The sequence below is a fragment of the Lycium barbarum genome, chromosome 9 (genome assembly GCF_019175385.1).
Source record: "Lycium barbarum isolate Lr01 chromosome 9, ASM1917538v2, whole genome shotgun sequence".
Classification (NCBI taxonomy): Eukaryota; Viridiplantae; Streptophyta; class Magnoliopsida; order Solanales; family Solanaceae; genus Lycium; species Lycium barbarum.
The window spans coordinates 10,394,955-10,404,394 of NC_083345.1; positions in this window are offsets into that span (position 1 = coordinate 10,394,955).

A 9,440-nucleotide genomic window follows, 5' to 3' on the forward strand; every position below is an offset into this window, starting at 1 on the left:
GCCCCTTAAATTTGTATGAATTTCATTTAACTACTTGAACTATATGCCTCAACTGTTTGTTATATAACTAAGTTAATCAATTTAATTATACATATTAACTTTAACTGGCCGTAAAACTTTAGACATATTTCAATTAAGGTCAGTATGTTTAACTAAAGGAGATGGTATTTTCATGTGGTTAACTTATTTATGTAATAAATGCTTGAGAATACGCGCATAAAATATGAGCAGAAGGTGTTTAATAGGAACACTTTATCATGTGCTCAGTCACTCGATTGAAACATGTCGTAGTGGCAGTTCTTTCGTAAATAAATAAATATTCGAAATTTTTTGATAGTTGCACTAATAAATAAATACGTGATATATGCCTTTCAAATTATTTTTTATTTTTTAATCGTTATTAAATAATATGTATACACATTTTAATTTGTAACTTCAAAATTAAATTGTACAATTTCGTATAAAAACACGTAGTGACAAGTTCTTCTAGAAAAATAGGTATTTTGACTTACTTACTCTTAAATAAATGATACCTATTTAATATATTTTTTGATATCATAAAAATACGCTTATTTAAATAGAGGTAAATTTAAAAAATAATTAATACCTTCTTAATTATGTAAAAGAACACTGATTTTGACTAAAATGGAAAAATTAAATGGACACTTATTATGAACCAAAAGGATTGTTTTTTTAATTAAATTTCATATCCAGTCAAAATGCATCGCATCGAAACTAAGAAATTACTAATAATAGTCAAATGTATAATTTGACTTTGTTGGGTTATACAATCCGCGACTTAATAAAGAAATATAGTACCAAAGCTAGTGGATTATGATAAAATCTTTAAGCTCTCCAAATGGACCTAAGAGTTTAATTTAGAGTAATGCTTATGCAATGGCAGTTCGGGGAGTGCATGAAAAGATTTGAAGAGTTTAAACTTTAAAGTAATGCTTATGTATAAAAGGAAGTTTGGGGAGTGCATGAAGAGATTTGTACTTTTAACTGTTTTGATTTTTTAGAATATAATAAGCTTATAAGGATTTTCTATAGTAGATCTTAATTTACTTTGGGTTTACTTTTTGTAATTTGTCGGAATCGCAAATCTTTGGTTTAAACATCCAAGGGGTTAATGTTTTAGAAGCTTTTGTGTTTTGAATAAGAGTTTTACCATCATATATAGTAAAAAAAACTTATTAAGCACACCATATGTGAAAATCTTAAAATAATGTTATAATGTCTTTGCTTGATTTTATAAATAACTAAAATATAAATAATTCCGAAATATAAGAGAACCAGTTCAAAAAGTACATAAAAGACTATAATTGATTGAATTACATAAAATGGTTTTTTTTGAAGTGAATTCAATTCATCCTTATCGAGTTTTAACGAGAAACAATACTCTCTTATTTAGTTTTATTTGTATGGATAACTCTCTTTGATGAGAATTACCATTAGTAGATATTTCTTACAAATATGTGAGAAATATGCTAGTCAGAAAATGTTTTTGATGAATTTTCATTGGAAACTCCAATTTATCAACAATTTTCTAATAAGACGACCATTCATGAAAAATCCGCCAACTTTTAGTACTAGTTGTTAAAGCTCTAAATAAATGAAAACTATAAACAAATATTTTAACTTTCTTCTCTCTTCTTCCTCCTCCTCCGATGGATCTATAACGAATTTAACGGGTTCAACTGAATTCAATACTTTTGACTTATAACAACAACATACCCAGTGTAATTACACTTATTTACAGAGACACAAATAAATTTTGATAATAATAATAGAAAAATATAATCAATAGTTTTATTTTGAAATCAACTCTGAACATTAAATTCGCATCTATCTCCCTTGTTCTAGAACAACCCAAAAGGCCACATGTCCACAATCCTCACCCACCCCCCACCCCCCACGCCCCACCCCCCACCCCCTCTTTTTCACAATTGTTTATGCAATCCTTTGAATAAGAGGGCCTGATTTTTCCTTTAATAACCATGCTCTGACCTTGACATGAATAAGAAATTCGATCCCTCATTCACAAAATTGAAGAAAACACACTTGAAAATATAATTGTGGAATCGTACAATTTTCTTTTTAGGGCAATTAGCACTTTCTGTCCTTCAAGTATTGATAAATTTTGATATGATTCGTGCGGTTTTTCGTAAGTACATTTAAACTTCAATTAATTGATATGTACACTTTTGATCCCTTTGACCGTGAATCTTCACAACTTTAATGAATTATTAAGGGGCAAAATCATTCGATTGTCGATGTGTTAGGTTAAAAATCACTGATTTCATATATATGGAATAAAAAACACACATTTTAATTAATTAAATATTAAATACGCTTATTCAAATATTATAACGATCAAATTAAAATTCATCAGTAATCGAGGAACCAAATGTCCAATTATCCCTTTTTTTTTTATTTGAAAAATAAAAGACAAAGTGATAATTCTTTTACGGCTTAATACCTAGATGGACCCTTAAACTTGACATGTTTTGTAAGATAGGCATATAAACTTATAAGGTGACCAGATAGACACTTAAACTTACTCAAAGTGTATTTTTCAAGTTTTTCAGTTGTTTTGAAAACAAAAACTATATTTTTCAAACACTCACAATTTTCATGGCCAAACAAGCCCTAAATATATCACAAAATATTTTTTTTAAAAATGCAAAAATAAGGCAAACGCATATACATAAGATTATAAATGTGCACTTAAACCAATAAATACTCGTTAATCGCAATTTTGCAGCTTTCAATTATTTTTTTTTTTACACTTGAATAATTAAAAAACAATAACTTTAACCAATAAAAATCCTTAAAAAAAGAAATTTCAAATTAAGAAATTTCTAAGTTCAGTATTTCAAGTGTAAAAGAAATTTCAAATTAAGAAAACTGTAAAGCCGAGAAGAAAATCCTTAAAAAAAAGAAATTTCTTAATTTGAAATTTCTTTTTTTAAGGATTTTTATTGGTTAAAGTTATTGTTTTTTAATTATTCAAGTGTAAAAAAAAATCCGAGTTAATTGAAAGCTGCAAAATTGCGATTAGCGAGTATTTATTAGTTTAAGTGCACATTTATAGTCTCATGTATATGCGTTTGCCTTATTTTTGCATTTTAAAAAAAATATTTTGTGATATATTTAGGGCTTGTTTGGCCATGAAAATTGTGAGTGTTTGAAAAATATAGTTTTTGTTTTCAAAACAACTGAAAAACTTGAAAAATACACTTTGAGTAAGTTTAAATGTCTATCTGGTCACCTTATAAGTTTATATGCCTATCTTACAAAAACATGTCAAGTTTAAGGATTGGGTATTAAGCCTTCTTTTACACTTGAGAGTTGGCCTATTTGTAGGATCCACTGATAAGAATATGCGCCTCTAAGTGCTTCTCATGAGGCAAACAAGTCTCATTTCAAATATTTATTATAATAGTATCTTTGTAGAAATAATCATCAACTGACAATTTAAATTAGTCCGGATTTTGCTATGGGTATCAAATACAGTGTGTGAAATTAAAAATAAATAAATCATGAACTGACAATTTCACAATTTTAATTATTAATATTATTGTTATTAAATTTCCTCTTCTTCTATTAATTCTGTAAAATAAAAAGTCTCGTCTAGAGACAATTCTCAAAAGTATAATTGTCTATTTAAATGAAAAACTACCAATCACTTGTTGTGAGTTGTTTTTATACAATTGACATCAACTTCTGTGTAATAACAAGTAATATCCTTAAATAACTCTTTACTTTGTCTCCATGAAAAATTTAAAGTAAAAGTTAAAAATATAGCAAAAGTCATCGTAAGCCTTAAAATAAGAATAAGAATAATTAACTTTCAACATACTATAATTTAATAAAATAGGCAATTGAAATTTGGAAATGTAATCATCAATCACAAAAACAATGGCCAAATGCTAATACGAGGACAACACTTCTAATTTCTTATGGGAATTCAATCATCAATTTCTTACTTTTCTCTCTTGAAATAAATTTTATGTATTTAAAAGTTACACAAAGTATTATAGCAAATAATAACCTGTAGTGATTACAAATAAATTGAAAATTTTGAAATAAATAAGAAAAATAAATAAAAGTATATAAGATGCACCACAAAATTGTCCAAAAAAGTCATTTACATACTTTAACTTTACAGACAACCTATTATTTCCTTGTTTTCATTTATTAATTTTTTATTTTAATCAATATTGATATCATATAAAATGAAACGGATGGAAGCTTATGAGAATCCTATGTCACTGGTTGTTGTTTAGGTAAAAGACATCATTATATGGGACCCGCAAAGCACTCATCCCAATGAATTTGTCAAAGTCAAGAAAGTAAGAGATTATACTTCCTTTTGACGTTAACATCAAATCAATAAATGCATAAAACGTTTCGTTTATATGCACTTATTATTTAAAATAACAATTAATATATATTTTCACGTTACTTCACCACTAATGATGATATATTTAAGTTATTTGATAAAAACAACGAATGTATATGAATTATTTCCTTAGTGATAGCTTTTGGATAAAAATTACACAAAATATTATATATCATAAGTTATTATAATTACAAACAATTGATTAGTAAAAAATATAAGAAAAATAATAGCACTGGTAACCTTTAAAACAATATTGATATCATATAAAATGAAACAGGGGGAGTAATCTAAAAAGAGAATCAAATGTTAGTGGTTGTAGTTTAGGTAGAAGGTAACATTATATGAATGGAACCCACTACCTCAACTTGTTGTCATCCACACTACACATGACCCAAGAAATTTGATAAAGCTAAAAAAGTAATACGTACATTACATGTATCTTTAGCTATTTACATCAAATCAATAAATGCATGAAATATATAAACTAATGGAACCCATTACCTCAACTTCTTATCCTCCACAATGCACGTGTTCCAAGGAATCCGACAAAGTCATAACAGTAAAGTGTAACGTGCCTTTTAACGTTTACATCAAATTAATAAATACATGAAAATTTAATTTATTTATTTATTATGTAATATAATTATTTATCATATATATCCACTTCAATTCATCATTAATCATAATATATTTAAGTAAATTTGATATAAACACCAAAGGTATGTAAATTATCTCCTTGGTGTTGGCTTTTGAGTTTGTTCTAAGTTTATATGCTAGTTGTGTCTTAGTCCTTTTACTTTGCAGGACTTTTTTTTTTTTTTTTAGTTTTCTTAACAAAATCTAATTTATAAGATGTAAACAAAAATGTTCTGCAACAAAAATGTTCTGGCACTTATGGAAGTACGATTTATGATAAATGGTAGTTTCGACTATTCATACATAATGACGTGCCTGCTGACCTTGAGTTCTAAAAGCCGGAAATTTCAAATTTCCTTTTTTTTTTTTCGGTGGCAAAAAGGTCAAAAAACTTTGAATTTTCCGCCAAAGCCCGAAATTTTCATTTGCCCTCCATCTGTTTGAGATTTATTTTGTATAATTTGATTAGGCACAAAATTTAAGGAATAAATCAAACCCAAGCGGAATTTGTGCAAGTGAAGCCAGGAAGACTTGAAAAATGAAGGACGAGAATGGCCTATGTGTTTACCCCGAATTTGGTAATCAATTGAATTTGTACGCGGGTATAGGATATGTGTTTGAATCTCGATATATTTGATGGATACAAGATTCGTATGGTTAAGATGTGAAGAAAACGATGATGCTTAGAGGACCACTGTGGATTTATACATCTACTAACATATAAGTATTATTTGTTTGAACAAGTAATAGAGATGAACACAATGATTCCGGACCAAAATCTAATATTGAGAGAGATTCGTATATATCTTCTAGTACAAAAATGTTGTTGATCCCAGGGAGCCAGCCCTTACAAAGAAGGGCGATGTGCTCTATTTATAGTGTGACCTCCATGGGTCTCATATGATGTGAGCTAATAAAATAATAGCAATAAGGACAACTCGAGGCCGCACTCGGAGGAAAAGGCCTTTGAATGTACCTTTTCGAGTTTGGCCCTTTTAGCAAAGGTGGAGCCCCCGGTATTTGATCCACCCGGGAGTTATACGTCTCGACCCTCTTTTCGGTCGAGTCTACCCGTTTTGCCAAAGTTTCGAGCATCTTTAGATCCTCGGTGGAGGAACCGGCTCCGAAACCGTTACTCTCGACCATCTGTGGCTCGTTTCTTCCGATTTCGACAACACCCTTCGTCTTCCCCGGGGTCGCTTCATCTCCTCCATTTTGCAACCGGGCTATTGCGATTCCCTGTTCAGCAATCGCCGCTCTCTGTTCCTGCAACATTTCAAAAATTAAACGCAAGTCAATATTATCATTCGGGGTATCCGGTTCTTTCCGGACTTGTGTCCCGGACAAAGTAATCGAATTGTTAGTATTTAAAGGGTCAGTGGGGTTTGGCAATCCTCGCGGCCTGCTGCCTTCATTTTCGGCCACGATCTCGTTGTTGTTGACGTGACCAGATTGCCCACTGTTAACCATTTGGTTCGTTTCTTCCGAGACGGACAACAGATGTTTCCGATTTTGATGGGTAAGATAGAGATCAAGATCAAAGACCACTATTATCCTAGCCCCAAGGTGGGCGCCAAACTGTTTAACCCGAATTTGGTAAATCAATTGAATTTGTACGCGGGTATAGGATATGTGTTTGAATCTCGATATATTTGATGGATACAAGATTCGTATGGTTAAGATGTGAAGAAAACGATGATGCTTAGAGGACCACTGTGGATTTATACATCTACTAACATATAAGTATTATTTGTTTGAACAAGTAATAGAGATGAACACAATGATTCCGGACCAAAATCTAATATTGAGAGAGAGATTCGTATATATCTTCTAGTACAAAAATGTTGTTGATCCCAGGGAGCCAGCCCTTACAAAGGAGGGGGATGTGCTCTATTTATAGTGTGACCTCCATGGGTCTCATATGATGTGAGCTAATAAAATAATAGCAATAAGGATAACTCTGCACGGATTTGGTGGGATTAGACTGACGGCGTCGTCTGACACACGCATGGTGGGTAGTTGACCAGCACAGGACGTTACTGGCGCTTGACCCGCGTGCAACGGCCACCCGGACCAACGGCTACTCGGACCAACGGCCACATGGACCAACGGCTACTCGGACCAACGGCCACACGGACCAACGGCTACTCGGACCAACGGCACACGAACCAACAGCCGCGAATGCTCGGGTCACCGGGCTTGGTCGTTCCAATGACGAAGAAGGCAGATCAGTCGGCCACCTCGCTCCACCGGTTTGCCTCGCATCCGGTTATTACCGTATACACTATGGTGAGTCTTATGCGAAGGGAAGAAACGACGACTAGACTCATGCTGGAAGAATTTTGAATGTGAGCTAATAAGAAAGAAAGAAAGAATTTTTTAAAATGTGTAGTGTTGAATATACCATAATATTTGTATAGCTCTAAAAGTATTCTCATTAAAGAATTATATATAAAAGCATCTTTATTTTTTGTTTGAACTGATTAGTAAGAAAATAATACCAAACAAAGTTGATGGGGGGTCATACTTATAATGCAGTAACTCGTAAAATAAGAGTCTAGGCATCCATATAAATTCAGTAATACAAACCCACCTCTAATGGGTGTATCGGGAGATAAAATATCTTCATTTAAAATATCTTCATTCTTCGTCAGATGTCTCAAATTTAAATTTCTGGGAATGAAAAATCTTTTGATAAGGAACACTTCTCCTTTCTAATGGGTTGTACATGATGCAATATGCATTGATCGAGTAAGTAACTATCAGATATCATTTGTTTATATTAAAAAAAATAAAGTAACACTCTACTTATGTACTACTGCTAGCCTACTATTAGTATTCGTTTGAATAACGGGTTGGGGGTGGGGGGTATTTAGTTTTAAATAGTTAAAGAACTACATATGGTTTTCAATCATTTTTCATGCTTACCACATCTTTCATGATAGCAACAACGTACTCTTGTAAAACAGAATTGTATTTAACTCATTTTTCATTCTTCAATTTGTTACTACTTGTTTTGCTTGAAAACTCATCTTTCATGTTAGGTCCACATTATCTTTTATCCCTATTACGTGCTTGATAGAGTCTTCTCCTAGACATATTCACTTCAGTTGAAGTTGGCAGTGATCATAGCCAAATTTGAAGTTAATATGTTTTAAGTTTATCACTGAATTCATATCTCATTTTAATTATTGAGTCACGATTAAATACTTCTACATATTTAATGAATTGGATTGTACAAATATATTCTACGCAAAAGATACTGAATTCCTCCGAATTTATATCTAATATTGTAGCTCTTTCCCTGACATATATATTACTTTTTTTGCAATGTGAAACGATAAGATAAAGAACAGACAAAACTTTACAACCCATAATCTCATATACAAATGAGCTTCATAAGATCAAAACGATAATATATTTTTGTTCCATAGCTTGGGGTAAATATGATAAAGGTGACTCATACATGCTTTTGAGACGTCATATGTTCAAATTCTAGGTACTATACTTTTAACAGTTTAATAGAGATGCGCTTAAATTAAACAAATGTTCTGTAAGAATTAACATAATCGACATCAACTTTCTTAAAATTGAGGCATGATAATCGTATTTGTTGTAGAAACATGCTCAAATATATAAATTATTCACATCTCATATCGTTCAAAAAGTTCACATACTTTGAAGGTAAGTTATTCACATGCGCTCCACCCAATCAGGGGCGAAACTAATTTCGAAGAAGGGTGGTCAGGTGTACACCCTTCGCCGAAAAATTACGTGGTGTACATAAGTTGAATTTTAGCGATTATGCGTATATATTTAATTCTACACACCCTTTTTGCACACCCTTAACTAAAATTCTGGCTCCGCCACGATACTCAATAGAGAACATAATTGTGTGAAAGTTACTGAATTTTCAGTTTTACTATTTGAAACAAAATGGCAAGTGAGAACTCTTTTCATGGTTGACAAATACCCTTTTTGTAGGATCCACTCTCATAAAATATATTACGCACTATGTGATTTTCATGAGGTACAGAGGTCACAAGTCACAACTCAAATGTTATTGTCAAAGTTTAATTATCATTTTGCTCGAAATTAAATTACCCCCGATCCTCTTATGTATAATCTCTTCTAGGGATGTTTTTACACATTTGACATTCACTTTTCATAATAACAAATAAAATATTTTAAGGAGATAAAAGAATTTAAGTAAAGTTGAAATTATAACAATAATATATTTTAAAAGTCATTAGTCTTAAGATAAAATACAAATTTGTTTTTAAATTGTAAACATAAAAGCATGGTATATTTTTGTGCGGCTTTCATCAAAAGAATATTACGAAGAAAGTTAAATTTCGATGTATATACAATTTTAAAAGGTAGGCAATCTCAAAAT